We start from the raw sequence: 20,704 nt of genomic DNA on the forward strand, positions 1-20,704 counted from the left end.
CTACAGAAATATTCTGTCTTGGTTGGGTTTACAAATACATGTTATTTGCCCTTAACTAAAGCAGGCCACATTCTACTTATTTATGTTATTATTTGTGTACAGCCTTATTTTCCTAGTTGACTATCTAGAGGTTAACATGAATAGAATTTTCTCAAATACTCAGAAGTTATACAACTTAATGATATGTTATTGGCCCACCTTATATTCCAGAAAAAAAGTAACTTTTTTTTTGCTAAAATGAACCAGATGAATACCTTAATTTGTGCAATAATTTTTTTTTTTGTAGTAAGTCCTTGTTGGTTATTTATTTTAAATATGGCAATGTTGCTCCATGATTTTTAATGTATTGATACATAATTAGGATTTAAGAGGGGCAGACAGGAAACATGTTCTAATAGGACAGATAATCAGTTGAATATATCTGAGTGCTTTAACCTGTATTATACTTGCTCAATAAAATATATGCACATGATTGCATTTTTGGAAGGTGTATTGTGGCTCAGACAGTAAAGCATCTGTCTGCAATGCGGGAGACCTGGGTTCGATCCCAGGGTTGGAAAGATCCCTTGGAGAAGGAAATGGCAACCCACTCCAGTACCCTTGCTTGGAAAATCCCATGGATGGAGGACCCTGGTAAGCCATGGGATCTCAGAGTCAGACACGACTCAGCGACTTCACTTTCACTTTACCAAAAAAAGCACCATGATATTGAAAATCAATTCATAGAATTGTTAGAAACATTCAAACATGTTATTTTAGAATGATAACTTTTTCTCCTATGTGTGTTTGTGTTTTCTCAACTATAAAGCTAACTTTAAAAGACATATTGAGATGACTTGGGTGTTCTCTTTGTACACTGTACTTCAGGAAAGCACTCCAAACAGAAAATAACCATACAGTGTTTATACAAATTTCACCTTGTTATTTCTGCAACTCATTTCAGAGTAAATTAACTTTGACAATAATCATATAGTTTCTTGACAATTTGTACAATGCATTTTATTATTTTTATAATTAATGTGAATTCTAAATGAATGACCAAATTCTAACAAATAGAATACAGATGGCTCATCCTTCTGTCTTGCAGTTTATTTTCCCCATAACATTTACACGGCATCTTCTGGTTGACTGATCCCCTCTTTTTCTTTCCTTTCAGTTCACTTCTATCATATCCATGGAAACAACTACTCTCTTTTGAGTGGCTATCCTGTCATAATATATAAATATTTTGGGCTGGTATATAAAGAATATTCATGAATTCTTAGGCTGAGTTTTCTCATATATGCCAAGATATGTCTCTTATTTCAAGCCTTGTGTATATGTAGGTTCACATATCTCTGTGTACATTTATTTTTACACAGTACATTTATAATATATGTTATATTTATATTATATATAAGCATAGTACTTATGTTTATACTATATATAAACACCCATATAGGTTGAGAGAATAATGTTAGGTATACACATATTCAGAAGTGTAATACTGTCCTTGTGAAATGATACCTTAATTAATTGGAAATTATGTTTTATTATAAATGATGCATTTTGCCCCAAAGTATTTTGTCTAACAGTAATATTTTATAGTAATGTGATCCTTACTTGATTAATGATTACTTATTATATTTGTACAAAATTTTTACTTTCAATTTTTTCTTATTATAATTCACATGTGTATGTAGATATAAGTAAATAATATATACCTAGAATTTGGTTATATCTATTTGAAAAACCTCTGTTTAAACAAGTATGTCTAAGCTTCTTACATTAATTGTGATACAAATTTTTTTACATTATACTTACATTTTAAAAATTTAATGTGCTTTTCCTTTAATATTTGCTTCTCTGATTTTTTGCCTTCTATTATTAATACACTGATAGGCTATTTTGAATTCTTTTTACTTTTCTATTATCTTAGAACATATATTCATTATAATCCTATTATTTTTGTTTTCCCTTATTTATAACTTGCATAATTTATTTTATCAATTATTGCCAGACTTTATCTCAAGTTTTGTTATCTCTAATCTTTCATTGTTATTTTCTATTCTACATTTTTAAATCCCCCCAAACTAATATTATCTTTATTTTTTATGGCTGTTACTGTTATTTATAGTTGATGTCTTTTAAAAACTTAACAATGCATTGATTTCCTTGTGTACTATTGCTTTGCCAGTAACTTCTCAAACCTGGGTTTTTTCCTTCTTTCTTATTAGCCTAGCCTAGTATTTTAGAATTACTTTCAGCAAGGATTATGGATGATAAATTTTAAAAATCTGTCAGAATATGACTCAAACAATAGTTTGAGTGTATTATTCATGGTTGACATTTATTTTCTCTCAACTTGATAAGATATTATTCTATTGTTTTCCCATGTCAATCTTGCTAATGTGAAATCTCCTGTAAATTAAATAGCAGTTCCTTTGTCTACAGTTTTTTTTTTTTTCTTTTTTCCTTACTGCTTTCAGTATTTCCTCTTTGTCTCTGAGCATTTTCAATTTCATCAAAATTTACAACGGTTGCGAATCTTAGCATGCTTTCTCTACTTGAAGAACAATAGCTTTATCCAGTTTTGAAAATGCTCCACCTTTATCACTTCACATTTTGCTGTTTCTCTGTTTTTCTGATTTCTTACTCTGAAATAACTGTAGATTTATTTTTGAGACTTCTTGCTCTTTTTTTAATATCTTTTACTAATTTTCCTTTCTTATATCATTAGCTCTATAATGCTAATTATAATTATATGGAAGGATAAAACAATCTGGGGAAGGAGAAGTGATGAAAAGATTAAAGTGAGCCAGGAAAGGAATGGGAGCAAATGCAAGAAAAGGCATCACTGAGCTGTCCACAGCTTTGCAAACAAAACAGAGCTGGTGCTTAGTCACACACAATCTCTCCAGAAAGCAATTTGGAAAAATGCATTTGGAAGAGGACCTTGATGGAATGATTAAGAGAGAACAATTCACTCAATGTCTTCTTTCTGTTACCTCTCTCTAATTGATCAAAGTCCTCTCCCGGGGCAAAATATTCCTCACACTTAGGCAGAGTTTCCACACGTCCATTCAGTCCTGGTGCTGGTGTGATAGGTTTTCCTTATTTGTTGCTGTTGCATGCATGTCATCTTTGGTCCATGTGGTTTATTAGGTCTATTCTTATTAGGAGACAGGGATTTTTTACTATAACAATATAAATCGTCATTAGGGTTATTCATCCAGGAATTGAGACAATCAATGGAGGCCCAAGTAGCAGAGATGCCGGACTGAAACAAAACTAAATCTGTAAAAACTGTGTGTGCTTACTTCATGAGAGTCCCACTGAAACAGGAGAGAAGTGGGGCAGAACACAATCTTTGAATGGATGACATAGTCCTGTAGAGATGAGGGGTTAAGGCAAGGAATACAAAGTTACTCAGAAATGGCTGACTGAGAAGATGGCAGACCAATGTCTCAGAGCAACCATTTTGTCAGAGTCTGGATGTTGTTACTCAGTCACTAAATTGTGTCTGACTCTGTGACCACATAGACTGTGGTATGCCAGTCTCCTCTGTCCTCCATTATCTTCCAGAGATTGCTCAAACTCATGTCCATTGAGTCAATGATGCTATCTAACCATCTCATCCTCTACCACCCCCTTCTTTTGCCCTCAATCTTTCCCAGCATCAGTCTTTTCCAGTGAGTTGATTCTTCACATCAGGTGGCCAAAGTATTGGAGCTTCAATTTCAGCATCAGTCCTTCCAATGAATATTCAGGATTGATTTCCTTTAGGGTTGATTGGTTTGATCTCCTTGTTGTCCAAGGGACTCTCAAGTCTTCTCCAGCACCACACTTCAAAAGCATCGATTCTTCAAGCCCTCAGCCTTCTTTATGGTCCAACTCTCGCATCCATACATGACTACAGGAAAAACCATAACTTTGACTGTATGAACCTTTGTCAGAAAAGCGATGTCCTGCTTTTGAATATGCTATTTAGGTTGGTCATCACTTTCCTTCCAAGGAGCAAGCATCTTTTACTTTCATGGCTGCAGTCACCATCCACAGTGATTTTGGAGCCCAAGAAGAGAAATCCTGCCACCGTTTCCACTTTATCTTCATCTATTTGCCATGAAGTGATGGGACTGGAAGACATGATCTTCATTTTATGAATGCTGAATTTTAAGCCAGCTTTTTCACTCTCCTCTTTCACTTTCATCAAGAAGCTCTTTAGTTCTTCTTCACTTTCTGCCATAAGGGTGGTGTCATCTGCATATCTGAGATTATTGATATTTCTCTTGGCAATCTTGATTCCAGCTTGTGCTTCATCCAGCCTGGCATTTCACATAATGTACTCTGTATATAAGTTTAACAAGCAGGGTGACAATATATAGTCTTGATGTACTCCTTTTCAAATTTGGAACCAGCCTGTTGTCCCAAGTTCTGTTCTAACTGTTGCTTCTTTATCTGCATACACGTTTCTCAGGAAGCAGGTAAGGTGGTCTGGTATTCTCATCTCTTGAAGAATTTTCCACAGTTTGTTGTGGATACACAGAGTTAAACCTTTAACATATTCAATGAAACAGAAGTAGATGTTTTTCAGGAATTTCCTTGCTTTCTCTATGATCTAACAGATGTTAGCAATTTGATCTCTGATTCCTCTGCCTTTTCTAACTCCACTTTGTACATCTGGAAGTTCTCTGTTCACGTACTGTTGAAGCCTAGCTTGAAAGATTTTGGGCATTACCTTGCTAGCATGTGAGGTGAGAGTAATTTTATGATAGTTTAAACATTGTCTGTCAATGCCTTTCTTTGGTTTTGGAATGAAAACTGACCTTTTCCAGTCCTGTGGCCACTGCTGTGTTTTCCAAATTTGTTGGCCTATTGAGTGCAATATTTTAACAGCATCATCTTTTAAGATTTAAATATAGCTCTGCTGGAATTCCATCACGTCTGCTAGCTTTATTCACAGTAATGTTTCCTAAAGCCCACTTCATACTCCAGGATGTCTGGCTCTAGATGAATGATTACACCATCATGGTTATCTGGGTCATTAAGATCTTGTTTTACATAGTTCTTTTGTGTATTCTTGCCACCTCTTCTAAATATCTTCTGCTTCTGTGAGGTCCATACTGTTTCTGCCTTTAATTGTGCCTATCTTTGCATGAAATGTTCCCTTCAGTTCAGTCTTTCAGTCATGTCTGACTCTTTGCAACTCCATGGACTGCAGCATGCCAGGCTTCCCTGTCCATCACCAGCTCTGAGAGCTTGCTCAACCTCATGTCCATTGAATTGGTGATGCCATCCAACCATCTCATCCCTGTCGTCCCCTTTTCCTCCTGCCTTCAATTTTTCCTTGGTATCTCTAATTTTCTTGAAGAGATCTCTAGCTTTTCCCATTCTATTGTTTTCCTTTGTTTCTTTACATTGTTCACTTAGGAAGCCTTTATCATCTCTCCTTTCTATTCTTTGGAACTCTGCATTCAGATGGTTTTATCTTTCCTTTTCTCCTTTGTCTTTAGCTTATCTTCTTTCCTCAGCTATTTTTAAAGCCTCCTTATATGGTAGTTTTAACATTATTTGGCATTGCTTTTCTTTGAGATTGGAATGAACACTGACCTTATCTATTCCTATGGCCACTGCTGAGTTTTCCAGATTTGCTGGGTATATTGAGTGCAGCACTTTAATAGTATCATCCTTTAGGATTTTAAATAGCTAAGCTCGTCTGGATGTCAGTTCGTTTGTTTGTTTTTAATAAAGTCAGAAAGACAGAAACAATGAAGAATTAAAGTCAAAAGGCAAAATAGAGAGGGAGAAGCAGTGGGGAAATAAACTGAGAAGGAAGGAGAGGTGATGGGAAGTATAATGAAAAAGTCTTCCATTTTTCAAAACATCTGTAGGAATGGCTGGCCTTTGGAAGAGGTCTATTAATGTCTTCTTTTTGTTGTAGCTATTCCCAGGTGGGCAGTTCAGTTCAGTTCAGCCACTCAGTCATGTCCAACTCTTTGTGACTCAATGGACTACAGCACACCAGGCCTCCCTGTCCATCACCAACTCCTGGAGTTTACTCAAACTCATGTTCATTGAGTTGGTGATGCCATCCAACCATCTCATCCTCTGTCATCCCCTTCTCCTCCTGCCTTCAATCTTTCCCAGCATCAGGGTCATCCCAGGTGGGCAAAGTCAGATTCTCCCTCTGTGAGGTGAACAAAGGCACTTTAGTTGCAGTCAGGCAGAGGGGCAACGTCCTCTGAGGCAGGGTATTATGTGTGATTATAATAACAAAAGCAACAAATAGCAAGTCAAAGAAACAATTTCCAACATGGAGTCAGAATTGGCTTCTCTGCAATAGCCCAAGCACACAACGCAAACTCATTAGAACTGAATGGGCCCAAGATGGCAGACAAGTCAACTTTGACTAGCCCTAGATCCTCAGTACATGCTCATTGTAACATAGCAGCAAACTAAATGACTCACCAAGAGGCAGCATAATGGTTCCAAGGCCAGCCATCAAAGAAAAATTGGACAGTGGCCCAATTCCTGGATATCTCTGTCCTTTTCCCAAAATGGTTGGAATAATTCTCCCACTGATTAACCTATGAAATTACCCAGCCAATAAAAGCTAACCTTATACCACATTTCAGGGCCACACTCACCCCTTCTGATGGCCCCACCCTGTCTGTGGAGTGTGTTTCTCTCTGAATAAATCCACTTCTTAGCTATCACTTTGTCTCTCACTGGATTCTTTCTGCAATGAGACATCAAGAACCTGACCTTCATTAGGTCTCGAAACCAGGTCTGTGATCTCAGTTAGAAGACTGTGGGTTTTGGCTGGGTTTGTGTCCCAGCCACATGGGTTGAAGTCCCAAACTGGATTTTGGCTGGTTTCAAGTCCTAGCCATGTGGATTCAAGTCCCAAACTGAGTTTTTGCTGGGTTCAAGTCCTAGCACAAGGGTTCAAGACCCAATCTGAGGTGAACACTTTCACTATTGTGTCCTAGGTTCTGCAAACCACCCCAAAGAAAGTCTCTGTATGGACTTTTGCCATAGTCCAAGAGGTTCTAGATTAGTTTTTATGTTAATTTCTTGGTTTGAAATTACAGCATCATGAGAAAAATGAAAATTCATTTTCAATACAATACTTACATTTAGAAGGGGTTAGGGACTTTGTTTTTATTTTCCATTGGTGACTGCTTGTCCCCTACTTAGGCCCTTGTTGACTGTTGTTATTTGCTAAGTTGTGTCTAACTCTTTTGCTACCCCATGGGCTGTAGCCCACCAGATTTCTCCGCCCCTGGAGTTTTCCAATCAAGAGTACTGGAGTGGGTTGCCATTTCCTTCCCTAGCAGATCTTCCCAACTCATAGACTGAACCCACGTCTCCAGCATTGATAGGTGGATTCTTGACCACTGAGCTGCCTGGGAAGCCCTAGGAAGAAATAAACTTTTTCCTATTAACTTTTTTTCACCTTAGTCTTTCATACACATAAATGGATAGCATCAGAAGACAACCATAACTGGTTGTCTTTTCAGAATTAGAACAATTTTTTGCAGCTTTAGTCTTTACAGAAATAATTTTTAGGTATTGTCTTCTGATGCTATCCATTTATGTGTATGAAAGACTAGGGTGAAAAAAGTCACAGTAGTTGTCACAGTGTGTTTCTGCTTATTCCTCTGGTTTTAAGGTTATCTTCTTTAGTGTTGATACCCAGGATTTACCTTTTCTTATTTCAAGGTTGTTTATGCAATTAAACGTTGTTTTTTTTTTTTTTTTTTTAATCCATCATTTAAGTGTGTCTGTTTAAAAAAAAGGCTTCTATCAGTTTAGCCCATTATATTTCTATATTTGCATGCTTAGTCACTTCGATCATGTCCAACTCTTTGTGACCCTGTGGACTGTAGCCCACCAGGCTCTTCTATCCATTAGATTTTCCCAGCAAAAATAGTAGGGTGAGTTGCCATGCCCTCCTCGAAGGAATAACCCTCACCCAGAGATCAAACCCACATCTTCCTGCATCTCCTTCATTGCAGGCAGATTCTTTACCACTGAGCCAATGTGGAATCCCTTTTTATATGTATTTCCATATTTTTCTGCTACATTTTGAAGTACCAGTAATTAACTGTAATGTCACTTGGTAAAAAGAAGGAAAGACAAATGAAATGAGGCTTTTGAAGAAAGAGGAATTAGTCCAGTGGGTAAGAATGGCCATAGGAAAGTAAGTGTGGTTGATGTACTGAAGGCAGATTATAAATGATAACGTCAGAGCCTGAAGAGCTAGGTTTGATCCAGCAGATGGAAGGGATGTTAAGAATTGTCTTTACCCTAAGAGTAATGGGATGGCAATAAGTAAGGAAATCAAGTAAAGCAGTCTTAATTTTTAAATGTAACTCTGGCTTCAGTGCTAATGAAGGAGTGGCCAGAGTAAATAAATATGGGAAACCAGTTAAAGACCATCAGATAGCTGGTAACTGATCAGGGAGGGAATAATATACTGAAAGAAGAAATTACAATAATTTTTTCTTATTATTGGCCACATGCACAGCCAGTTGCAGCAATTATAATAGTGACTGAGCATCCAACATCATCTACACTATTACAATGACTACATTTTCTGCATTACTGCTGCGATTACTATGGTAGCAGTATTACTTCTTTCTCTCAGTTGTATTCCCAGAGCCAGGCACGGTACTTGAAGTGTCTGAAAAATACTTGTTGACATAATGAGTAAATGGATGACTGCATGTTACACAAAATAAACAGATTTATGTATTTTATAGTATCTTCCCCACAACAGTATTCAGTTAAAACTTTGTCAATTAGAAATTATATAATCCCAACAAATGACTTATTCACAGTTCTCAGAGAAGCACCTCATAATTGGTGGCTGAAATAGTTGTGGTTCTCACCTGCTCTATTTACTTATTTTTTCCCTGATGAAACTACAGAGAAAAAAAAGAGATATTTTAACCATGGGTCAACATATAATCCCCAAAAGTATTTTTTTTTAAAAAATGAGAGTAAGAGATTCTCTAGAACTTGGTTTATGTTCCTGTTTTTCAGTTCCATGTCTTGAGATAAATGTATTTGAGGTTTCTGCCTTATATAACTTGGGCTGTGGATTAGTTTTTAGCAGACTGTTGATTCTGCCCTGGATTTACTCATCTCCTCTTGGGAACTTTGGCTGAAATTAGGGATTATTCAGTTTGAGCATTTGATCCTCCTTGCTGCCAATTTTCAACATTCTTGTCAGCATCTTGTTTCCTAAATCTTGTGACATGATTCTGCTATGATAGATTTTATTGGTACTTGATATTGACATTGTTCTCTTGTGATTTTAGAAATCCCTTTGGAAAATCTGCAAACAAATCTAATAGCTTGTCAAGGGAACCTGACCAGACCCTGAGGTCAGATTGAGATATAATTAAGAAAAAATAAATACATTAACCCTAGTTATCTGAATAGTTCAATGTTCTCTGACTATTATTCATAGCCTATTGGCTCTGTAAATTTTAGCTTTAGTCTTATGCTTATTCTGTTAACTGATTACATCTGTAAAACCTGAAGATTTTACGACTGTTTGCTTTATAACTTTGCCTCCTTAAAAAATATCTATTTCTTATTTCCATGTGAAAATATATCTTTTTTTTACTCATTTGTTTCTATAAAGCTATTTTGTGGTAAAGATGAAAAAATGATATTTTTATTTATGTCTACATAATAGAATAATTCATTTTGAAATTCTTAGTCATAAAATGTGGTCCAAAAGTTTTTAGTTAACAAAAATATTTGAAGCTTTCTCTGTAATAGAAAACAGAGGGAGCATTTAAATAATATGAGTAAAGCTTTCTCATTAAATATGACATTAATTTCTTGATTTATTTTGATTTATACAAATTGTCCAAACATGAAATGTTTGTAGAGTTCAAGAAAGATGTGAATAAATTCTGAATAATTCTTTATGTAAACCTGCACCTTCAAAGACAGTACTAATTATTCACTGCTGTGCATGTGTTTTGATATAATTCCTTTTAAACTTGAAATCACTCTTAATAGGAAAATCTATAGTTTTCTTCTTTATGAAAAAAGTTATTGTCAATGTTGTAATGTAAGTGGAAGCATAGTATCAATATAAGCAATATAAGGACTTGTCTGCCATAAAGTAAAAGTTCTATATATGGTAGCTACTTTTAATGCTTCACAATCTTTTACAATAGCAAATCATTATAAAAATTTTGCAATTCCATTAAGCTCTTTTGTTAATTTGTTGAATCTGTATCTTATTTTAGAAAATAAGGATATTAACATTTTAGTTGAAAGTAGAAGTTATACATCTACCATAGAAAACCTAAATTATCTATTTCAGAAAGAAAAATGAGGCTCATTTATTCCCCTGCTACTCAGTGATTATTACTTTTAACATGGTGATGCATTTCTCTTCTGTTACTTTTGCTATTTAACCTAATTAATATTTACATTTGTCAACAAAAACCCAACTGTTTTTGTACCTTTTCAGTAGATGAACCTTAGAGTCTGTGTTTCAATTTCTCACAAAGATTTTAATTGGGAAGGTGTTTCATTTGAAAGTTAATTTTGGGAAAAGAGATATCCTTATACTGTTAAATCTTCCCTTTCCAGGATATGGTGTATCTTACCAATTCTTTCTTTCCTTTTTAGGCCTATATACTAACAATGATAATTACTTTTTTTATATTGATCTTAAAGCACACTTTGCTGTAAAACAAAAACTATTCTAGTTTTATTGTATTGAGAATGTACCACTCCCTTACCCACATACATTTCCTGAATTTATTCATTGATTTTTTTTTTGTTTATATGTGTGTTAAGCATTTTTATCTGGACACTTGGTTCTTCTTCCTAATTCATCTTATTTTTTTCTTTATTCATTTGATTAACTTAAAACCGTATCACAGGAATCTGATAGTTTTATCTCAGTCTTAAAATTTTTGTTGCCGTTTTATTGCTCAGTCATGCCCAACTCTTTGTAACCTCATGGATTGCAGTAGACTAGGCTCCCATGTTCTTCACTATTTCTCCCATGTTCTTCACTGTTTCTCATGTCCATTGAGTCATTGATGCTATCTAACCATCTTATCCTCTGCTCTCCCTTTCTCCTTTTGCCTTCAGTCTCTCCCAGCATCAGGATCTTTTCCAATGAGTTGGCTCTTTGCATCAGGTAGCCAAAGAATAAAAAGTTTACAATTCTTCTTTTTTAATTTATTGATTTAAATGGTGGTACTAAAAGGCAATATTAAAAAGTTGAAGTGATAGCAGACAACCTGTTTTATTTTCAAACTTCCAAATATTAGAACTAGAAACTGAAAAAATTATAAACTATTAAAATATTTTAAAATATGTCTATTTTGCTATAGACATCTTTATGATGTTAAAAATTATTTCCTCTGTAGATTAGATGATAATTTTTTATTCAGGAATGGGCCTGAAATAATTATTTAAAATGGTAATATGTTGGAAGATGATCATATGTTCATTTCACCCATACTCATTTAATCTTTAAGAATACATATATAAATTTATGCATCTTAATATATATGAAAAGTTTTTTATTTATATTATATATATTAATGTTGCACCTTTCTTAAATTCTTGGATAAATTAATTGATCACAGTGTGCTATTTCTTGAATATACTATTGAGTTTGGTCTGTGAATTAGTTAAAATAATTTAAATGAAAAAGTATCAACAAATTCAAATTGATTCAGACAAGAAGGGAAATGAATTAGCTCACAAAATAGGAAGTCCAGTAGGACTTGCTAAGGATTGGGTGAGTTAAGAGCTCAATAATTTTAAAAATTCATGTTATTTTCATCTCCCTACTGTGTTATCCTGTACCATTCTTAATAGCCAACTTTTATTCTACTTCATAAGTGAATATAATTTATTGAATCATTAGCTTTATATTATTGATGAAAAAATTCATCAAGTTGATGTAAAAAAGAAATGGAAAATTTTGAGGCAAACTGAAGATTATAACCTGAGAACAGCTGTCAAATAGCTCTGAGAACTTTTTCACCCATTAGAGGCCAAAGCCCAGTTGTGTAAGTTTTGGAGAAAGACAGCTATACATTAAATGATATATTATATAATCAGATCTATACAAAGCAAGTAGTGAGTAAAGGGTCATCGTGACCCCTTGCATGATGAAAAAGAAAGGTTATTTCCCAAGGAGTTGTGTTGATGCTAGGAGAAGTGTGCTTTTTATGGTTGAGTAGCTGTTTCTGTTGATGGGAGGTTTGGTGGGTGCCTAGTGCAGAGACACCATGCGCCATACAGAGAAGAGAGGAGGCCAAAAGGGAGAAAAAATCATGTTTAAGTTTTCCTTGACTTGCCTTGGAATATACGTTTTCATTTCATCAGTATTATATACTTAGATTGTCCAAATAATTCATACTTATGAATGGCATTGAGAAAATAAAGACTGGTCTTCTCTACAGTATTTTTTTTCTTTAACTTGAGAGGAGGAAGTTCAGAATCAAAAGACATGAGAAAATTAAGGGGCTGGGCTAGAAAAAGTCATCTTTCAGCAGCTGCTGTGATGAGAATACCTGTTCTGCTGCCTGCTCTCACATTGCCATCGCCAGCATTGAGTTTTATTAAAAAGGAAAAACAACAGACCTGTGGATAAAGACTGTGTATGTGTGTTCAGTCCCTCAGTCCTGTTAAGCCCTTTGTGACTTTATGGACTGTAGCCTGCCGGGCTCCTCTGTCCATGGAATATTCCAGGCAAGAATACTGGAACGGGCTGCCATTTCCTTCTCCAAGGGATCTTCCCGACATGACTCAGGCACTGAAGCCATGTCTCTTGCATCTCCTGCACTAGCAGGCCGATTCTTTACCACTGAGCACCCAGTGTGAGTGCTAATTAAACAATTTCCACTAGTATGGCATCATGTCCCTCCTGCATAATTTGACCCCATAGTACTTATAGTGGTTCAGAGAATACATCTATTTTCACTGATTTAGGATAACACTTTTTAGTGATCTGAGATGTTTAAACTAAGTTTTTGGTGATTCATATTCTTGCAATTCAATTCCCCTTTAATTCTTTTGTTTTAAGGACAAAAATTTAATGTAAAATAATGGGTAGCTCTTCCCACCTTTTGGACAGCGAACAGGAATTTCACGTGTAAAGGACCATACATGATGAAATGGAGCAAAAATGCTACAGGCTAGAGAAAGGAGTAGGGTGCTCAGTTAGTTTGTTGGCAGAGACAAAAGAGTGGAAAAGTACATGAAGGCTGAGGATGGCAGAGAAAAACAAAGGCGAAAACCAAGAGGTATTTCTAAGGATTATGATTCCTTCACGGTATTTGACAAGTGTAAGTAAAGGATTTGATATATGTTGAAATTATTTTTGATTGCATGGATTATGTTTTATGGTCCACAGCACCTCTGTGAGACTGAACCACATCATTCTTTAGGCTTCTCACACGCATTTTGATTATGCCCAGCATGGTCATTATTAAATCCAAGATAACAAGTTCACTTTTGCCAGCATTTTAATACTCTTCACTACTCAGTTGCTCCTCATTTCTTATCTATGGTGAGGATGGTCCCTTCAAATTTCCCATCAGATGGAACAATGAAACATCTGTGGAGCACCAACCACATGTAAGCTCTCGTGCTGATGCTGTGATGAGGAAATACGAGCATTTAAGAGCACCCAGCAGATAGACACACAGTTGTAGAAAGCATGGCTATTTGCTCAGCTTGAATCTATTCCCCATTTTCTCCTTCATAACCAAACCTCGATTTGCTTAGATGTTGATGAAACTACTCACCCCATCACATTTTTGGAGAAACTGGATCCATCCTTATTTCTAATGGTGATTCATGATGATTTGTTTTCAAGTATGATTTTAAAGAAATTGACAAGCATGTGCTATCTTCCTGATTATTGAGGTCTTAGCTGTTTAGCCTTAAGGAAAAGACTGCATTCCCCAAGTGAGGGAGAGGCTCCCTACCACTGGATTTTAGTACAGAAGTGCATTTTCATGTGCTGCCGAGAGACTTTCTGTGATCCCAAGGGTAATGCCAACAATATCAGTGAAGTATTCTTCCCCGAGCTATACCCCCAAAAGCCAATGATGTGAACAGCGGAGTAGAGAGCTGGAGGGAACTGAGTCCCTGATCACATCTTTAAGCTACTGAATCAACAATCCATGACATCTGTCTTCCTCTTGATTTACTGTTATGGGGTCTAATGACTTTTAAAGCATTTTTAGTTGGACTTCCTGTTAGTTACAGTTAAAATCATCTCAACTGATATAACAGTTAATAATTAAATAAGAAAGTTCTGAAAATTATTACAGTATTTTCACCTGGAAGCCTTTATGCACTAATATGCAGATATGTATTTTCTTTGTGTGTATGCTAAGTTGCTTCACTCATGTCCAGCTCTCTGTGACCCCATGGACTGTAGCCTGCCAGGTTCCTCTGTGCCTGAAATTCTCCAGGCAAGAATACTAGAGTATTCTTGTGGGTAGCCATGCCCTTCTCCAGGGGATCTTCCTGACCCCGGTATCAAACCCAAGTCTCTTACATCTCCTGCTTTGGCAGGTGGGTTCTTTACCACTAGCAACACCTGGGGAGCCCATGTAATTTCAAGCATGCATCAATTTTTAGCCCACAAGGTAATAATATTTTCTTTTATCCAAAAATGCTTGCATCCATAATAGTAGCATACTTTTTTGCAAAGCTATGAAAATCTTCCTCTCTCCTTTTTCTCTACTTAAATGTCATGGTTTGAAAATAAAATAAAACCTAAATATTAATATGAACAGATTTGAAAGACTGTATTCTCTTCCATCTTAGTGAAATTTGACTATAACATAGACTCTTGATAAATCAAAACTCTCTGATACTATAAAATATATTAATAATTTTTTAAATAGTGGATTCATTTGGAAAGTTAACTTGGTGGAAAAATGTATTTTAATGTATGTGTAGCTGGTTTGAATTTATAAGATCTGAAGATCTGAGAGGATATGTTTGTATTTTTAATTGTGCGTGTAGCCCACCAGGCTTTTCTGTCTACGGGATTTTAAAGACAAGAACACTGGAGTGCATTGCCATTTCTTCCTCCATGGGATCTTCCCCTTCCAGGGCTTGAACCTGAGTCTCAAGTCTCCTGCATTGGCAGGTGGATTCTTTACCACTAACACCCCCTGGAAAACCTTTACTTACTATTAATAGCTTGATAGTCAATGATTTTAAAATTATCAGGCTTCTCAATATCCCCTATTGTTAATGTTTACTATAAAATATGAAAAAAGAGAACTCTGATAAGGTCAAATTGATTGTCACCAATAAGGAAAGAGTGAGGAAATGTCTCACAATTTGCAAAACAAAATTCCAAATTACAAAATAACTTGGACTGAACATTTGTAAAATGTAAAATATTCTTTGCTCATTTGTTCCTTTAATGCAATAGATGAACATGCAGAGAGCCAAATAAAACATTCAACTATGGAAAAATGAACATTAGAACATGTACTACTTTCCTTTTTATAACCTGATGTTTCTACCAGGATATATTCACTCCGATGCTCCTCTAGTAGAAATTTGCATTTAGGAATGAAGTGAAATGGGCCAGAGTTAAGGCAGGACTCTATATCAGAGCAGAGGTTATGTTTAGAGTAAGTTCTTGGTAAGATTATCTGATCATAACTTTGGATTTTAGATGAGAAACCTCTAAATTGTGTTCTTTGCTAGAACATGGAAAAGACAAAAATGGTAAAGAGGTTAGTTTTACACACTCTAAGGCCCATCTGGAAGGAAAACAGAAGATAATAATATGCAGATTCATGTGGCAAACAAATACTATATTTCTCAATTAAGGTACACTGTAGAGTCAATGATGACTCTGAGGTATCTCGTCTCTGTGATGAGCTGTCTTCACAGCATCATCAGAGAGAAGTAAGTCAATAAATAGATTTTTAAAAGGAGGAAAGAGAAAGTTATTTGTGAGTCTTTCAACATCCTCATGAAAACTATTACTTCATGTATTTTGCACATTTGTCTGTGGGTGTGTAATTTGATCAGGTGAAAAATTAAGGGCCCATCCTTATCCCTTGTGTTTACTATGTACGCCTGGTGCCTAGAAAGGTGCATGGGACTCCATGTACCTGGATATGAGAAGAAATATAACATAAAAGTCTGTGTGTGATGATGTCAAATCGTTTTCTGCTATAATCCCTATTATGGTTGACATTCACAAGGGCATTACCTTGCTGTGGGTATATGCTTATATTGTCATTCAAAACACATGCTCAGAAAAGGAAAACACTGCAATCATGTGTGATCACAGCAACCATTAACAACGCAGTGTCTTGGCGAAGATAAGAGAGTTTTACAACAATGTGTAAATATCTAGTGCTCCTTGCAACCCTATTTTATTCAATAAAAAATGTATATGATGTTTTATAAAAGGAACTGTAAATTCATTCGGTTTTACTTAAAAAATATTTTGCATACTTGATTATTTGTAGACGTGATTTTCTGCATACCTCACAATCTCAGACAGTTGCAGCTGAACTATATATTTGCATAATATGTAGAACAGTGTGGCCTAGTTTTCCTTTCTCAAATGTGAGCTCTAGGCCTACAAATTGCATTTGAATTAGTGGGATTCATGATTTTATTTTAGTGCCTGACAATGACTTGGTTTAGATAGTCTTTACTCTAAGAGTTGATGGTTCTCAAATTATAATCCAAATGTTTTGACCTTACTATCACTGCAAATATGTAGGAAATGTAAGGAAAATTTAGCCCTCAATTTTCTGATTCATTTACTCATCAAACTATCTTATTAAAGCCACTTCATATTCAGGAAACTTCTTAGCAAATTATTTCCAGCTTATTTCATAGTCCCAGGAAGTTGACACTTATTAACCTGAGCGAAATCCCCATAGAGTCTTCTCTGTGTATAATTCTGAGCTCACACAGATTTTACGTTGCTACAATTAATGGGGTGGTGGATCTCCAGATCCTCCCTAAAACATTTATTGTGAGCAACTCAAACTGAATTTCTATCAGCTTTCACTCCCAAGCCCCTACCCACTTCACGTGTTTCATGGAATAATTTTCAGTCACTTGCTATTGCGGGAGCTGTATTCCCTAACATTTATCTGAATCTTGCCTCTGAATGTGATTTCTTTAAAACCAGTATACTCTGTTTTTTAAATATTCTTTTATTATTGGTGGTAGTTCCTCTTTTCCTTACGAAACAGTACAGGTCTCCTCTTTCTCTATTTTTTCTTAAAAGGAGAATCTAGGCCTTGATTTGTCCAATCTAAAAATCATAACAATTTCAATGAGATCACAAAATGGGCATCTGTGATCACAAAAGAATTTGATTTAACTAGTGCCAGGGAGAAATAAGTAAAGGTCACTTGACAGTATGTTAAATCCAGATTGAAAATCATATGATAAAAATAAATGAAAGGAAATGAAAGACATATTCTGGGTCATTGGGCTAAGGTGACCTGGAAGGGAGTGGAGGTATAAATTTGTGTACAAAAGTGTGAAAGCATAATTTTATGAACTGGAAATCTATAGGATTTTTATGTAAATTCTGTAGGAAATATGAGGAGAAGGATGAAATGAGACAACCACAGTCGACTCTCAATTTACCAGGTTATTATGGGGAAGTGAGGCTGTGGCTAACTTGAAATCAATTGTAAATAGATCAGTTAAGCTCTAGACATATACTGGCTACTTCATAGTGTTATTAAACTGCCAGCAATAAAAATGATAGAACATGATTTCTTGAAATATTTTGCAAATATTGCAATTTTTTAAAAAAGAGTGAAATACTGAATAGGAGAAACTCAGTTGTGTTCTGCAATTATTTTGTTTTTGAGCATATGCCAGAGAACACACATCAGGGTTTGAATAGAGGATTGCCCCTACAGTCATACAGACTGAGATTCCTTTTGCAATGGAAATAGGAATGATAGGTTCTACTTCTCCAGAGATCAACTTCTCACTTTGGTTCCTATCCTCTTTTTCTTGAGTTGTAATTATATATAATAAAGGCACAGATCTTAAAAGTACAGTTCAAAGTTTTAGCAAATAAATATTCCTATTTAATCAACACTGTCATCAAAATATAGAACATTTCCATCATTGTCTCAAATATTCTCTCAAACTTACTTCCTTTAAGTCCCCTTTTCTGCACCTCAATTCAAACTTAATTACTGTTCTTATTTCTGTCTGTGGACTTATTTTGCCTTCTACTGAACTTCCTATAAATAGAAGTATACAGTACGTACTTATGTTGTCTGTCTACTTAAGCTAAGCATGATCTGATGAGGTTCATCCAAGTATACCAATGGTTCACTCCTTTTTTGCTGACTAATAGTCTATTATATGACTATATCATAATAGTTTATCCATTCTCCTATTCATGGGCATTGGGTTATTTCCAGTTTGCTGTTAACATTAGGAATATTTATATGTATGCCTTCTTTGAGAATTCCAACCTAATTTTTTTTAAAAAGTCCCCTTTGGAATAAGCTGAACAATGACCACACAAAGACAGCAAGTACTAATCACTGGAATTGCAGATGTTACATTATTTGGAAAAAGGGTCTTTGCACATGTAACTACACTGAAAATTTTGAGATGAGATGTTCCCCCTCTTTTGACCCAGTGGTGTTAAATACAATTACATATACCTTATAAGGGGCTTCCCTGGTGGCTCAGTGGTAAAGAATCTGCCTGCCTTGCAGAAGCCACAAGAGATGTGGGTTCAATCCCTAGGTCAGGAAGATCCCCTAGAGGAAGGCATGGCAAAACCCACTCCAGTATTCTTGCCTGGAGAATCCCATGGACAGAGGAAGCTGGCAGGCTATATTTCATTGAGTTGCAACTGCCTAGAGTTGCAAAGAGTTGGACATGATTGAGTCAGCTTAGCACATACCTTGTAAGAGAAAAGCAAAGGGGATTTTGAGGGATGCAGAGAAGAGGAGGAGGCAATAGATGTCCATGGAGGCAGAGACTGGAGTGATGGTGGTCACAGCGAGGAATGCCTAGAGCCATCTGCAGGTGGGAGGTAAGTAAGAGACGCTCCTCTAGAGCCCTGCGAGGGAATATAGTCCTGTTAGATGTAGGATTTTCAGCCTCCAGAACTGTGGAAGAATATACTTCTGTTATTTTAAGTCACCAAACTTAGTGTTAATTTGTTAACAACAGCTGTAGTAAACTAATAAACCATCCCTGGTCTCTCCTGCCTTATTAGCTTTTGCTTTGAAATTGATGATATTGTTTGAGGAAGTAACTATGCTTTCTCATACCCATTCTCAACTTTAACTTTTGAGTTTCATTCCTGTATAATGAAGATTATTATATTAAACTAAATATAGTTAGAAAACTTGAGTTGCCACATCACTTGTTTTTATAAGAAGGAAAATTTCTTGTTATGGTGCAAATTTTTTCTTAATGCTATATGTAGAATTAGATCATCCCAAAATCTGGAGAGAAAAAGCTGGGATGAAAACGTTAGCTGCAACACATTGAGTAAAAGAAAATTTTGGCAGAGACTCTTGCTCTCAGTAAGCTGACATCCATATTTGTCTACAAGCCATACCATTTTACTTAATCATCTACCACTTTCTGATTTCTCACCAAGATATTTTTATTAAGTTTATTGGAAGACTCTGGAGAATGGCCACAGGTCTTTTATTTTATATTTTATTTTAATTTAATTTAATTAAACTCAATTCAACAATTCATAATTAAGCACATAGCTTCTACTATATGTGTGTCTGGGCTTCTCCGGTGGCTCAGATGGGAAAGAATCTGCCTGCAATGTGGGTGACCTGGATTCAAGCCCTGAGTTGGAAAGGTCCCCTTGAAGAGGGCATGGCAACCCAATCCAGTGTTCTTGCCCGGAGAATCCCCTGACGAGCTGCAGTTCATGGGGTCGCGGAGTCAGACACAACTGAGTGATTAAGCACAGCACAACATGTGTGTCTAAGCAGCAAAAAAGTTAGGGTACAGATCAGAAAGATCCAGTGCCTATCTCAAGTTGTTAACCACTCAATAGTAAATTGATTTAAGTTACAGAAATGTGACAGCTAGAAGTACATATCAAAAAACATTTTTACAAATGAAAAAAATTCCTGCATCAAACATTATTAACAGTACTAGAAATGACTTTTAGAAGTCATGCAGGTATTTCTATTGTGATTTAGATTCAGGGGGGAAAAAGTGCTCTATTAGTCTACTTGGGCTGCCATAATAAAATTCCATGGAGTGGGTGGTTTAAAGAACCAAAATTTATTTTCTCACCATTCTAGAGACTGGAAGTTTAATGACAAGCCCACAGCGTGGGTGTTTTGTAAGGATTCTTCCCTTGGGTTTCAGACAGGCACCTTCTTGCTGTGTTCTCACATGAGGAGGAGGAGTGGAGAGATCTCTTTTTCTCACTCTTTTTAGAAGGCCACAGTTCTGTTGGGTTAGATCTCCACCCTGTGACTTCATTAACTTTTTTTTTTTTTATTTTTTTTTTATTTTTATTTTTTTAAATATTATTTTATTAGTTGGAGGCCAATCACTTTACAACATTTCAGTGGGTTTTGTCATACATTGACATGAATCAGCCATATAGTTACACGTATTCCCCATCCCGATCCCCCCTCCCACCTCCCTCCCCACCCGACTCCTCAGGGTCCTCCCAGGGCACCAGGCA

Source organism: Muntiacus reevesi, chromosome 21 (genome assembly GCF_963930625.1).
Source record: "Muntiacus reevesi chromosome 21, mMunRee1.1, whole genome shotgun sequence".
NCBI lineage: Eukaryota > Metazoa > Chordata > Mammalia > Artiodactyla > Cervidae > Muntiacus > Muntiacus reevesi.